At 38.5% G+C, this 13,611-nt stretch overlaps 1 long non-coding RNA gene across 1 annotated transcript in view; it reads right to left on the reverse strand.

The window, feature by feature from the left end:
* Positions 1-925: 925 nt before the first annotated feature.
* The window catches only part of LOC129530073 (uncharacterized), a 199,087-nt gene continuing 186,401 nt past the window's right edge, over positions 926-13,611 (reverse strand). Inside the window, exon 3 of the long non-coding RNA XR_008675604.1 lies at positions 926-1,205. This is a non-coding gene — a long non-coding RNA (uncharacterized lncRNA). The remainder of the gene's footprint in view (positions 1,206-13,611) is intronic.

Consider the following 13,611-nt stretch of genomic DNA (forward strand, 5'->3'; position numbering starts at 1 on the left):
ACTCCAGAGGAGACTTGATGGCATGCAGGGAGACTGGGTTGCTCTTCTGTTTATGTTGACCATGATTTTGTTACCTTTTTAAGAAAGTATAGCATACTGATGGCTCATATTGAGCTTGCAGTTAACCCACATTCTTGAAAAAAGCTACCTCCAAGCCAGCTCACTTGCCTTCTATAGTTCTGCACTTGATTTTGCATAAGCTAAAATATAGGCATGTACATTTATCCATGATTAATTGGAACCTTTTAGTTTTAAATTAATATTTATGCCCATCAAGGACATTTTTAATATTGATTTCATTATCTCTGGTCTCTGCCAGTTATGTATCATCTAAAAAGCTGATAAATATGCTGATATTTTGTTAAGTACCACACTATTCTCCAGATCAACATCAATACATTAACCAAGGCTCTTTGATCAACCAGCTGTGAATTATACTTAAAGGTGCAATGACCACTCCCATGTCTCACCTGCCCATAGCAGTGTCATGAGAGCGATTTTCAGATGCTCTACTAATATCAAGATGTATCATGTTTATAGTGTTTTTCTATTCTTCTAATCTAGCAATAGTCTCTGCAAAGGAATAAAACTAGGGCATTCTTCTTTTTAAATAAATGCTAAATCCTTCCTTTTAAAAGCATTATAATAAAAATCACCTAATTGATCAATATTCTACCCTGAAATTTTTAAAGTATTTATCAGAATTGATTATATTTCCCTTTTCAAAAGCACAAAACTATTTTGTATTTTAATATCTCCGGTTGTCTCATATAATTTATAAATTTATAAACATTAATAAATTTTAAAACATTATTTACCACAACTGATTAAAATAAGGAGTAACTAAAAACAACCTAAATCTCCAACAATAGGGGTTTGGTAAAGCAAATCATGGTGGATTCATTAGAGTGGAATTCCAGTTTAAAAATTATGGTATCTGGAATGACCTTAGTAAGATGGCAGAATAGGAAGCCCCAGGCTTTATTCCTCCAAGGAGACACTGACTTAACAGTATATAGTCCAAAAAGCCTTATGAGAACTCCAGGACAAGTTAAGAAGTTACAGTACCACAGGAAAGCACAAAGCCAAGAACAGTCACATTGAAACAGGTCAGAAAAGCCATTGTATTTACCTATGATAGCCCCTCCCCTAAGTCAGCACAGCTTGGCATGATTAGGAGAAAATGACGAAATCATAGCTTCTCTCTTGAAAGGAAAAAAGAATGGAATATATTAGGTTGGTGCCATTACTTTCCATGGCAAAAACCACTGTTATTTTATACCACCTAATATGTCTACCATTCTAGCCTTTCAGGGGGCTTCCAGAAAAGGATTGGTTTGCCTCACCTGAACTAAATCATTGATGGGTTAATGGCAAATTTCCTTGGGTTGCAGAGAACAAAAGTGACCTTGGCAGCTTGTTGCAGTGCCAAAGAACCTGCAGCACTTCAGACAGATACGAGAAAAAGCAAGAGAAAACAAGCTCCTGAAAAAGAAATAAGCAAACCTCTTTAATTATGAAATTATATGCACAAGCCCAGAGAAAATGTATAGCCAGAAGAGGGTTGAAAGGCCCCCAGTATCTCTAGCCTGGTTTATTGGTGAAGGTCTTTCCCTGTATAAAGCCAGTCCATAAAGACTGGGAGAGGTGGTTGTTTTTTCAAATGCCAAAATTACAGGAAAAAAAAAATACAAGGCATGGGAAGAAACAGGAAAACATTGCCCAATTAAAGAACCAAAGTAAATCTCCAGAAACTGATCATAAAGAAATAGAGATCTATGAATTTCTAGACTAAAAATGCAAAATAATTGTCTTTAAAAGCTCAGTGAAATCCAAGCCAACACAGAAAACTAACAAAAATTAGAAAAATGAGGCATGAGCAAAATGAGAATATCAATAGAGATAGAAACTCTTTAAAAGAATCAAGCTGAAATTCTGGAGCTAAAAAATACAATAACTGAATTGAAAAATTTGCTAGAGGACTTCAGCAGACTAGATCAAGCAGAAAAAAGAAATCAGTAAACTTGAAAACACTCATTTGAAATTATCACATCAAAGGAACAAAAAACTTGAAGAAAAGGGAAGAAGTTCTAAGGGACTTATGGGACACCATACAAAGGATCAATTTATGAAATATGGGCATCTCAGAAGGAGAAGATCAAGAGAAAAAGGAGCCGTGAGATTATTTGGAGAAATAATGGCTGAAAACTTCCCAAATCTAAGAAAGAAAATGGCTGAAAACTTCACAAATCTAGACAGAAAATTCTAAAAGCTCAAAGAGTTCCACCTAGGATGAAACTAAAGAGATCCACAGTGAGAGACATTATAATCACTGTCAAAAGTCAAAGAGAGAATCTTGAAAGCAGCAAGAGAAACAACTCATCAAGTACAAGAGAGCTCCCATAAGATTATCAGCAGGTTGCTCAGGAGAAACCTAGGCCAGAAAGGAGTGAGATTATGTATTCAAAGTGAAAAAAAATTCTGCCAACCAGGAACACTACATCCCACAAATGTCCTTGGAAAATGACAGAAAAATAAAGACCTTTACATATAAACAAAATCTGATAGACTTCATCATCACTGTATCTGCCTTACAAGAAATGCTAAAGAGAGTCTTTCACATTGAAACAAAAGGAAGCTAAGTACCAACACAAAACTATACAGAAATATAAAGCTCTCTGGTAAAAGTAAATACAGCCAGCCCTCCACATCCATGGGTTCTGCATCCATGGATTCAACCAATTGTGGATCAAAAATATTCAGAAAAATGGCCAGGTGCAGTGGCTCACGCCTGTAATCCCAGCACTTTGGGAGGCTGAGGCAGGAGGATCACTTGAGGTCAGGAGTTCCAGAGCAGCCTGGCCAAAATGGTGAAACCTGTCTCTTCTAAAAATACAAAAATGACTCAGGCATGGTGGCATGCGCCTATAGCCCCAGCTACTCAGGAGGCTGAGACAAGAGAATCACTTGAACCTGGGAGGCAGAGATTGCAGTGAGCTGAGATCATGCCACTGCACTCCAGGCTGGGTGACAGTGAGACTCCACCTCAAAAAAAAAAAAAATTCAGAAAAAAAATCCCAGGCCACACACAGTGGCTCACACCTATAATCTCAGCATGTTGGAAGACTGAGGCAGGAGGATTGCTTGAGCCCAGGAGTTCAAGGCTAGCCTAGGCAACAAATTGAGAACCTGGAGAATGCTCTGTATGCACTTGAGAAGAATGTGATTAATAAGGAAACAGAGGACTTGAACACTGCAGAACAACTGGACCTAGAAGACTTATACAAAACACTCCAAGCAAAACAGCAGAATACACATCCTTCTCAAGTGCATACAGAACATTCTCCAGGGTAAATCACATATTAGGCCACAAAACAAGTTTTAAAAAATGTAAGAAAACTGAAATCATACCAGGTATCTTTTCCAATTACAGTGAAATAAAACTAGAAATCAATAGCAGAAACACTGGAAAATCATAAATACGTGAAAATTTAAAAACAGACTCCTGAACAAATAATAAGTCAAAGAGCAATACATAAGGGAAGGTAGAAAATATATCACGACAAATGAAAACAAAAATGCATATTAAAACCTATGGGATGCAGCAAAGGAAGTCCTAAGAAGGAAATTTATAATAGTAAATGCTTATATACAAAAAGAAGAAAAATCTCAAATTAACAACCTGACTTTACACCTCAAGGAATGAAAAAAAAAAAAAAGAAGTAAATAAAATCAAAGTTAAAAGAAGGAAATAAGACACATTGGAGAAGAAATAAAAAGAAAGTAGAAAACAATGAACAAATCAATAAAACTGAGGGTTGGCTTTTTGAAAAGATCAACAAATTAACAAATACTTTTGAGACAGACTAATGAACAAAAGAAAAACACTCAATAAAAACAGAAATGAAAGATGAGACATTGCAACTGATACCACAGAAATAAAAAGCATCAAAAGAGACTCCTATGAAACAATTGAACGATTATAGGCCAACAAATTAGAAAAAATGCATAGATTCCTAATAACATATACCTACCAAGATTAAATATGAAGAAATTAAAAATCTGAACAAACCTATAATTGGTAACCAGATTGAATCCATAATCAAAAACCTCCCAACAAAGAGAAACTCATGACCAGATGGCTTCACTGAAGAATTCTGCCAAATATTTAAAAAAGAATTAACACCAATCCTTCTCAAACTATTCCAAAAATTGAAGGGAATATTTCCAAATTTATTTTTATGAGGCCAGAATTATCCTGATATCAAACCCAGGCAAAGATACTAAAAGAAAACAACAGAGCAATATTGCTGATAAATATTGATTCAATAATCCTCAACAAAATACTACCAAATCAAATTCAGCAGCATTTTAAAAGGATTATATTCCATGACCAAGTGGGATTTATTCCTGACATCCAAGGAAGATTCTATATATAAAAATCAATAACTGGGATACACCACATTAACAGAATGAAGGACAGAAAGCACATGATCATCTCCATTGATGTAGAAAAGCATTTGACAAAATTTGACACACTTTCATAATAAAAACACTCAATAAACTAGTAATAAAAGGAAATTACCTCAATATAATAAGTGTCATATATAAAAAAATCAACAACAGCTATCATACTCAACATTAAAAAAAAAAAATTTACTCTAAGATCAGGAACCAGACAAGAGTGCCTACTCTGGCCAAATCTATTCAACACAGTACTGAATGTACTAGCCAGAGCTATTAAGCAAGAAAAATAAATAAAAGGCATTACATTGGAAATGAAGAAGTAAAATTATACCTGTTTGCAGATGACATGATCTTGTATGTACAAAACCCTAAAGATTCCACACACAAAAAACTGTTAGAATAAGGCTGGGCACAGTGGCTCATGCCTGTAATCCCAGCACTTTGGGAGGCTGAGGCAGGAGGATTGCTTGAGCCAAGGAGTTCAAGACCAGCCTAGGCAACATAGACAGCCTCATCTCTACAAATAATTTAAAAATTAGACAGGCATGGTGACATACATCTGTGGACCCAGCTGCTAATGAGGCTCAGGTGAGAGGCCTGCTTGCACCTGGACAATTGAGGCTGCAGTGAGCTGTGATCATGCCACTGCACTCCAGCCTGGGCAACAGAGTGGGATTCTGTCTAAAAAAAGAAAAAAAAACTTGTTAAAATAAACAAATTCAGCGAAGTTGTGGAATATAAAATCAACATGCAGAAGTCAGTTGTGTTTCTATACACTAACAACAAAAAATCTAAAAAATTCTACAACTCAAAATGAAACAAAATAAATATCTTGATTCAGAAATGAGCAAAGGACTTGTATAGACATTTCTCCAAAGAAGAAATGAAATGGCCAATAAACACATGAAAATATTTTCAACATCACTAATCATTAAGTAAAAGCAAATCAAGACCACAATGAGATACCATTTTATACTCATTATTAGGATGGCTATTTAAAAAATAGAAAACAAGTGTGGGCAAGGTTGTACATAAATTAAAACCCTGTGTGGTGTTTGGTGGGAATGGTGTAGCTCTATGGAACACAGTATGGAGTCCCCTTTAAAAATTAAAATAGAATAACCATATAATCCAGCAATCCCATGTCTGAGTATATACGTAACAGGATTGGAAACTGGATCTCAAGGAGATATTTGCACATCATTGTTTAATGTAGCATTATTTATAACAGCCAAAGAGTCAATGCCCATCGAAAAATGACTGAATAAAGAAAATGTGTTATATGCATAAAATGAAATATTATTCATCATTAAAAGAGAAGAAAATCCTGCAACATACAACATGGATGAACCTTGAGAACATTATGATGAGTGAAATAAACCATTCACATGAAGATAAATACTGCATGATTTCATCTGTATAAGGAATCTAAGGTTGTCAAACTCTTAGAAATAGAATGTAGTCTCGTGGTTGCCAGGGGTTGGGTGGGGAGGCAGTGAAGGGAATAGTTCAAACACTATAGAGTTTCAGGTTTTCAAGATGAAGAAATTTCAGAAGTCTGTCACACAACAATGTGCATATAGTTAACCCTAATGTACTTTACAGTTAAAAAGAGTTAAAATGGTACATTTTACGTCAATTTTTTACCACAGTTAAAAATTATGGCACCGATATAGTTCCTGATATGAAAATAAGTTAAAAGTACAAACCATAAATAGCATAAGTGGAATAATCTCACTTTTTAACAAAGCAGGTAGGTAGTAGGTATAAGAATACAGCATAGACATAAGAGGGAGAGAGAGAGGTACTGTGTCTTTCTGGTGGTTAATGTATCTCCATTACCCCTTTATTCACAAGCTCTTTCCACACATATAAACAACACTCAAGTCTCCTTTTCATTTTTTTAAATTCTCAAATTCATGATCCCCAATGAGTTATCCTGTCTCTCTCCTTTTCCTCAAAAAAAGCCGAGCTTCTAGAAAAAGTAATATACATTCACTTTCAGCACCCCATCGTCTCTCATTCACTTTTTGGTTATAGAGTTTCCATGTCTTCCACCCTACAGAAACAACTCTTTTCTCAGGCAACACTTCTGAATCCCTGACACTGATAATTCTGCTTATTCTGCTTGTGTTACTCTTGTCTCCACTGGTTTTCCTTCATTCCTCTTTAAGTCACACCATTTCAGTCGCCTTTCAAAGTGTGCTTTTTAAACGCCTCCATCTTGAATGTTGGTGTTTCCCAGGGCTCTATCCTTGACCATTGAGAAGACACTTGGCATTTTTATGGCTAATCTTTCTCCCCTATGATTTGAACCTAGCCAGTTTCACAGTATATATTCTGAAAATGTAAGAAGCTTGCTTCCCTAAGGTCCCTGGAAGCCAAGTCATGATCACATAATCTGGGCTCTGGCAATCATGGTGTGAATTGGAAACTCTGCTGAGTATTCCCATTTACCCTTCTGGATCCACTTTCCAGCCTTTTCCACCCTGCTGCGTGCCCAGAAAACTAACTTTCAGACACCACATCCCCTGGAACTCCTTTGCCAGTTGCCTCCTCATTGCATGTGGCCAGTAAGAAACATTGGCAGGAGATCAGAGGCCAAAGGAGAATGAGGTTGAGGTATCTATTCCCCTACTTCTTCCTTTCTGTGATGGCTGCATTCCTCTATGTAAGGCCACAGCCCCTCTCCTTTAGCACTTGATCTTGTTAGACTCCTATAATTGCTCGCTTGCTTGCCCCTTCAGACCTAGGGGTGATAAAGACTTACCCCTCTTTTTATCTCCTATATGCTTCATCATCTCTTCTTATTCCTTTGAAAATAATCCTTTCTTAAAACTCTCTTTGACAGCCACTTGGAGCCCACCATCTATTTCCTGTCTGAACCCTTTCTGATAAAGAAAGTAGTAACAGAATGAAGCAGGAACCTTGCTAAATCCATCCTAGTAAAAAAAAAATTGGTTTATGGTTGGTAGAGTCTTTGATACTAGCAGCAATGGGTTCTGCAGCAAGCTAGCCATCTGGCATAATTTGGGAAACTTATCTTGGCTATGTAACCTACACACTTAATCCTCCTGGCCTCCTGGAAATTATGGTAAATCAGCCAGAGCTTCATATCAAATTCTATTTCTTGGAATTAAAACTCTGACTGATATAGCCTTCTTCTTTCCTCTAATGATCGTTTTTATTCATCTCTCTCTCTTTCATTCATTAATCTCTTTCATTCCCTTCCTTCTCTTTGTCCTTCCTCCCTCCCTTCCTCCATTTACTTTAATTGAAGTCTATGCACTTATAGCTCCTAAATACTTATCTCTACTCCAAATTTCCTGACCTCCAATACTATCGAGTAAGCTACCTACTAGACATCACCATATTTCCATGTAAGTACCACATAAGTTCCTTAAATCCAATATTTAAAACCCTTTTTTAATTATACTTAAAGTTCTAGGGTACATAAAACCCTGTCTTATTATTTCCTACCCTAACGCTCTTCCTCTTCAGCCACGTAACCTACTACTTTGCCTTATCTGCATGGACAATTACACTATCTAATTATTTATCTGAATGAGAAACCCCCTAGTTTTCCTAGACTCTTCTATTTCCTATGGCCTGATTGTTTTTCCCAGGGTTGTCAGAGATCAGATGGTTGTAGATGTGTGGCATTATTTCCGAGGCTTCTGTTCTGTTCCACTGGTCTATATATCTGTGTTGGTACCAGTACCATGCTGTTTTGGTTACTGTAGCCTTGTAGCATACCTTGAAGTCAGGTAGCGTGATGCCTCCAGCTTTGTTCTTTTTGTTTAGAATTACCTTGGCAATATGGGCTCTTTTTTGGTTCCATATGAAATTTAAAGCAGTTTTTTTCTAATTCTGTGAAGAAAGTCAATGGTAGCTTGATGGGGATAGCACTGAATCTATAAATTACTTTTGGCAGTGTGGCCATTTTCATGATACTGATTCTTCCTATCCATGAGCATGGAAGGTTTTTCCATTTGTTTGTGTCCTCTCTTATTTCCTTGAGAAGTGGTTTGTAGTTCTCCTTAAAGAGGTCCTTCGCATCCCTTGTAAGTTTTATTCCTAGGTATTTTATTCTTTTTGTAACAATTGTGAATGGGAGTTCACTCATGATTTGGCTCTCTGTTTGTCTATTATTGGTGTATAGGAATACTTGTGATTTTTGCACATTGATTTTGTATCCCGAGACTTTGCTGAAGTTGCTTATCAGCTTAAGGAGATTTGTGGCTGAGATGATGTGGTTTTCTAAATATACAATCATGTCATCTACAAACAGAGACAATTTGACTTTCTCTCTTCCTATTTAAATACCCTTTATTTCTTTCTATTGCCTGATTGCCCTGGCCAAAACTTCCAATACTGTTGAATAGGAGTGGTGAAAGAGGGCATCCTTGTCTTGTGCCAGTTTTCAAAGGGAATGCTTCCAGTTTTTGCCCATTGAGTATGATATTGGCTGTGGGTTTGTCATAAATAGCTCTTGTTATTTTGAGATAGGTTCCATCAATACCTAGTTTATTGAGAGTTTTAAGCATGAAGAGTTGTTGAATTTTATCAAAGGCCTTTTCTGCATCTATTGAGATAATCATGTGGTTTTTGTTGATTCTGTTTATGTGATGGATTACATTTATTGATTTGCATATGTTGAACCAGACTTACATCCCAGGGATGAAGCTGACTTCGTCATGGTGGATAAGCTTTTTGATGCACTGCTGGATTTTATTGAGGATTTTTGCATCAACGTTCATCAGGGATAGTGGCCTGAAATTTTCTTTTTTCTTTTTTTTTTTTTTTTTGTTTTTTTTTTTGTTGTGGTGGTGGTGGTGGTGGTGGTGGTGTCTCTGCCAGGTTTTGATATCAAAATGATGCTGGCCTCATAAAATGAGTTAGGAAGGTGTCCCTCTTTTTCCATTGTTTGGAATAGTTTCATAAGGAATGGTACCAGCTCCTCTTTGTACCTCTGGTAGAATTCAGCTTTAAATCCGTCTGGTCCTGGGCTTTTTTTTGGTTGGTAGGCTATTAATCACTGCCTCAATTTCAGAACTTGTTATTGGTCTCTTCAGGGATTCGACTTCTTCCTGGTTTAGTCTTGGGAGGGTGTATGTGTCGAGGAATTTATCCATTTCTTCTAGATTTTCTAGTTTATTTGTGTAGAGGTGTTTATAGTATTCTCTGATGGTAGTTTGTATTTCTGTGGGATCGGTGGTGATATCCCCTTTATCATTTTTTATTGTGTCTATTTGATTCTTCTCTCTTTTCTTCTTTATTAGTCTGGCTATCCGTCTATCTATTTCGTTAGTCTTTTGAAAAAACCAGCTCCTAGATTCATTCATTTTTTTAAGGGTTTTTTGTGTCTCTGTCTCCATCAGTTCTGCTCTGACCTTAGTTATTTCTTGTCTTCTGCTAGCTTTTGAATTTGTTTGCTCTTCCTTCTCTAGTTCTTCTAATTGTGATCTTAGGGTGCCGATTTTAGATCTTTCCTGCTTTCTCCTGTGGGCATTTAGTGCTATAGATTTCCCTCTAAAACTGCTTTAGCTGTGTCCCAGAGATTCTGGTACGTTGTGTCTTTGTTCTCATTGGTTTCAAAGAACTTCTTTATTTCTGCCTTAATTTCATTCTTTACCCAGTAGTCATTCAGGAGCAAGTTGTTCAGTTTCCATGTAGTTGTGTGGTTTTGAGTGAGTTTCTTAATCCTGAGTTCTAATTTGATTGCACTATGGTCTGAGAGACTATTACGATTTCCATTCTTCTGCATTTGCTGAGGAGTGTTTACTTCCAATTATGTGATCAATTTTAGAATAAGTGCAATGTGGTGCTGAAAAGAAAGTATATTCTGTTGATTTGGGGTGGAGAGTTCTGTAGATGTCTCTTAGATCCACTTGGCCCAGAGCTAAGTTCAAGTCCTGAATTTCCTTGTTAATTTTCTGTCTCGTCGATCTGTCTAATATTGACAGTGGGGTGTTAAAGTCTCCCACTATTCTTGTGTGAGAGTCTAAGTCTCTTTTTAGGTCTCTTAATAACCTGCTGTATGAATCTGTGTGCTCCTGTATTGCGTGCATATATATTTAGGATAGTTAGCTCTTCCTGTTGCATTGATCCCTTTACCATTATGTAATACCCTTCTTTGTCTTTTTTTTTATCTGTGTTGGCTTAAAGTCTGTTTTATCAGAGACTAGGATTGCAACCTCTGCTTTTTTTTTTTTTTTTTTTGCTTTCCATTTACTTGGTAAATATTCCTCCATCCCTTTATTTTGAGCCTATGTGTGTCTTTGCACATGAGATGTGTTTCCTGAATACAGCACACGAAAGGGTCTTATCTCTTTATTCAATTTGCCAGTCTGTGTCTTTTAATTGGGGCATTTAGCCCATTTACATTTAAGGTTAATGTTATTATGTGTAAATTTGATCCTGTCATTATGATGTTAGCTGGTTATTTTGCCTGTTAGTTGATGCGTTTCTTCATAGTGTCAATGGTCTTTCCAATTTGGTATGTTTTTGCTGTGGCTGGTACTGGTTTTTCCTTTCCAGATTTAGTGCTTCCTTCAGAAGCTCTTGTAAGGCAGGCCTGGTGTTGACAAAATCTCTCAGAATTTGCTTGTCTGTAAAGGATTTTATTTCTCCTTTGCTTATGAAGCTTAGTTTGGCTGGATATGAAATTCTGGGTTGAAAATTATTTTCTTTCAGAATATTGAATATTGGCCCCCACTCTCTTCTGGCTTTGTAGAGTTTCTGCAGAGATCTTCTGTTAGTCTGATTGGCTTCCCTTTGTGGGTAACCCGACCTTTCTCTCTGCCTGCCCTTAACATTTTTTCCTTCATTTCAACTTTGATGAATCTGATCATTATGTGTCTTGGAGTTGCTCTTCTGGAGGAGTATCATTGTGGTGTTCTCTGTATTTCCTGAATTTAAATGTTGGTGTGTCTTGGGGGTGTGTCTTGCTAGACTGGGGAAGTTCTCCCGAATAATATCCTGAAAGAGTGCTTTCCAACTTGGTTCCATTCTCCCCATCTTGTCTTCACACTTTATTTCATTAAGTTGATATTCAATCTCTGATATCCTTTCTTCCACTTGATAGATTCATCTATTGATACTTGTGTATACTTCATGAAGTTCTTGTGCTGTGTTTTTCAGCTCCATCAGGTCATTTATGTTCTCTAAACTGGTTATTCCAGTTAGTAATTCGTCTAATCTTTTTTCAAGGTTCTTAGCTTCCTTGCATTGGGTTAGAACATGCTCCTTTAGCTCAGAGGAGTTTGTTATTACCCACCTTCCAAAGCCTACTTCTGTCAATTTGTCAAACTCATTCTCCATCCAGTTTTGATCCCTTGCTGGTAAGGAGCTGTGATCCTTTGGAAAAGAGGTTTTTGGAATTTTCAGCCTTTTTGCCTTGGTTTTTCCTCATCTTATTGGATTTATCTACCTTTGGTCTTTGATGTTGGTGACCTTTGAAAGGGGTTTTTGAGTGGATATCCTTTTTGTTGATTTTGATGCTATTCCTTTCTGTTTGTTAGTTTTCCTTCTAACAGTCAGGCCCCTCTGGTGCAGGTCTGCTAGAGTTTGCTGGAGGTCCACTCCAGACCCTGTTTGCCTGGGTATCACCAGCGGAGGCTGCAGAACAGCAGATTGCTGCCAGTTCCTTCCTCTGGGAGCTACATTCCAGAGGTGCACCCACCACATGCCAGCCAGAGCTCTGTGTGAGGTGTTTGTTGACCCCTGCTGGGAGGTTCTCCCAGTCAGGAGGCACAGGGTTCAGGGACCCCCTTGAGGAGGCAGTCTATCTCTTAGTAGAGCTCAAGCGCTGTGCTAGGAGATCCACTGCTCTCTTCAGAGCTGGCAGGCAGGAATGTTTAATTCTGCTGAAGCTGCACCCACAGCTGCCCCTTCCCACAGGTGCTCTGCCGAGGGAGATGGGAGTTTTATCTATAAGCCCCTGACTGGGGCTGCTGCCTTTCTTTCAGAGATGCCCTGCCCAGAGAGGAGGAATATAGAGAGGCAGTCTGGCTACAGTGGCTTTGCCAAGCTGTGGTGGGCTCCATCCAGTTCGAACTTCCAGGCGGCTTTGTTTACAATCTGAGGGGAAAACCGCCTACTCAAGCCTCATTAATGGTGGACATGCCTCCTCTCACCAAGCTGGAGCATCCCAGGTCGACTACAGACTACAGACTACTGTGCTGGCAGTGAGAATTTCAAGCCAGTAGATCTTAGCTTGCTGGGCTCTGTGGAGGTGGAATCCACTTAGCTAGACCACTTGGCTCCCTGGCTTCAGCACCCTTTCCAGGGCAGTAAATGGCTCTGTCTTGCTGACATTCCAGGCGCCACTGGGGTATGAAAAAAAAAAAAAAAAAACTCCTGCAGCTAGCTTGGTGTCTGCCCAAAAAGACGCCCAGTTTTGTGCGTGAAACCCATGGCCCTGGTAGTGTAGGCACCTGAGGGAATCTCCTGGTCTGCAGGTTGTGAAGACCATGGGAAAAGCATAGTATCTGGGTTGGAATGCACCGTTCCACGAGATACAGTCCCTCACGGCTTCCATTGGCTAGGGGAGGGAGTTCCTCAACCCTTTGCACTTCCCAGGCGATGCGATGCCCCACCCTGCTTCGGCTCACCCTCCGTGGGCTGCACCTACTGTCTAACCGGCCCCAGTGAGATGAGCCAGGTACCTCAGTTGGAAATGCAGAAATCACTCGCCTTCTGCGTTGGTCTCGCTGGGAGCTGCAGACCGGAGCTCTTCCTATTCAGCCATCTTCCCAGCCACCATTAATGTCTTACGTAAGGCTTTGCATGACCTAGCCTTCCTCACCTCTCCAGTCTCATTTGCTAGAAACATCATCCAAGGCTCAGCCAGATCACAAAAGGCTCAACATATCTTCCCCACCTTCATGCTACATATCATAGAGATACATTGTGTTTCCTCAATCTCAAATACCTATCGCCCAGTTAGATACTGTCTAACATCCAATTCTCCTTCAAGAGTCATATGTCATCTTCTCCTGACCACCCCCATCTTACAGATGGCCCATGTCTGTGTACCCCAGGAATTCTTCTATCATAGAATTTATGATAGAAAAATTTTCAGTTTACTTGTCTGTCTTCACATCTAGGTTTTGAACACATTAAGAGAAGGCATAGTGTCTA

Source organism: Gorilla gorilla, chromosome X (assembly GCF_029281585.2).
Source record: "Gorilla gorilla gorilla isolate KB3781 chromosome X, NHGRI_mGorGor1-v2.1_pri, whole genome shotgun sequence".
NCBI lineage: Eukaryota > Metazoa > Chordata > Mammalia > Primates > Hominidae > Gorilla > Gorilla gorilla.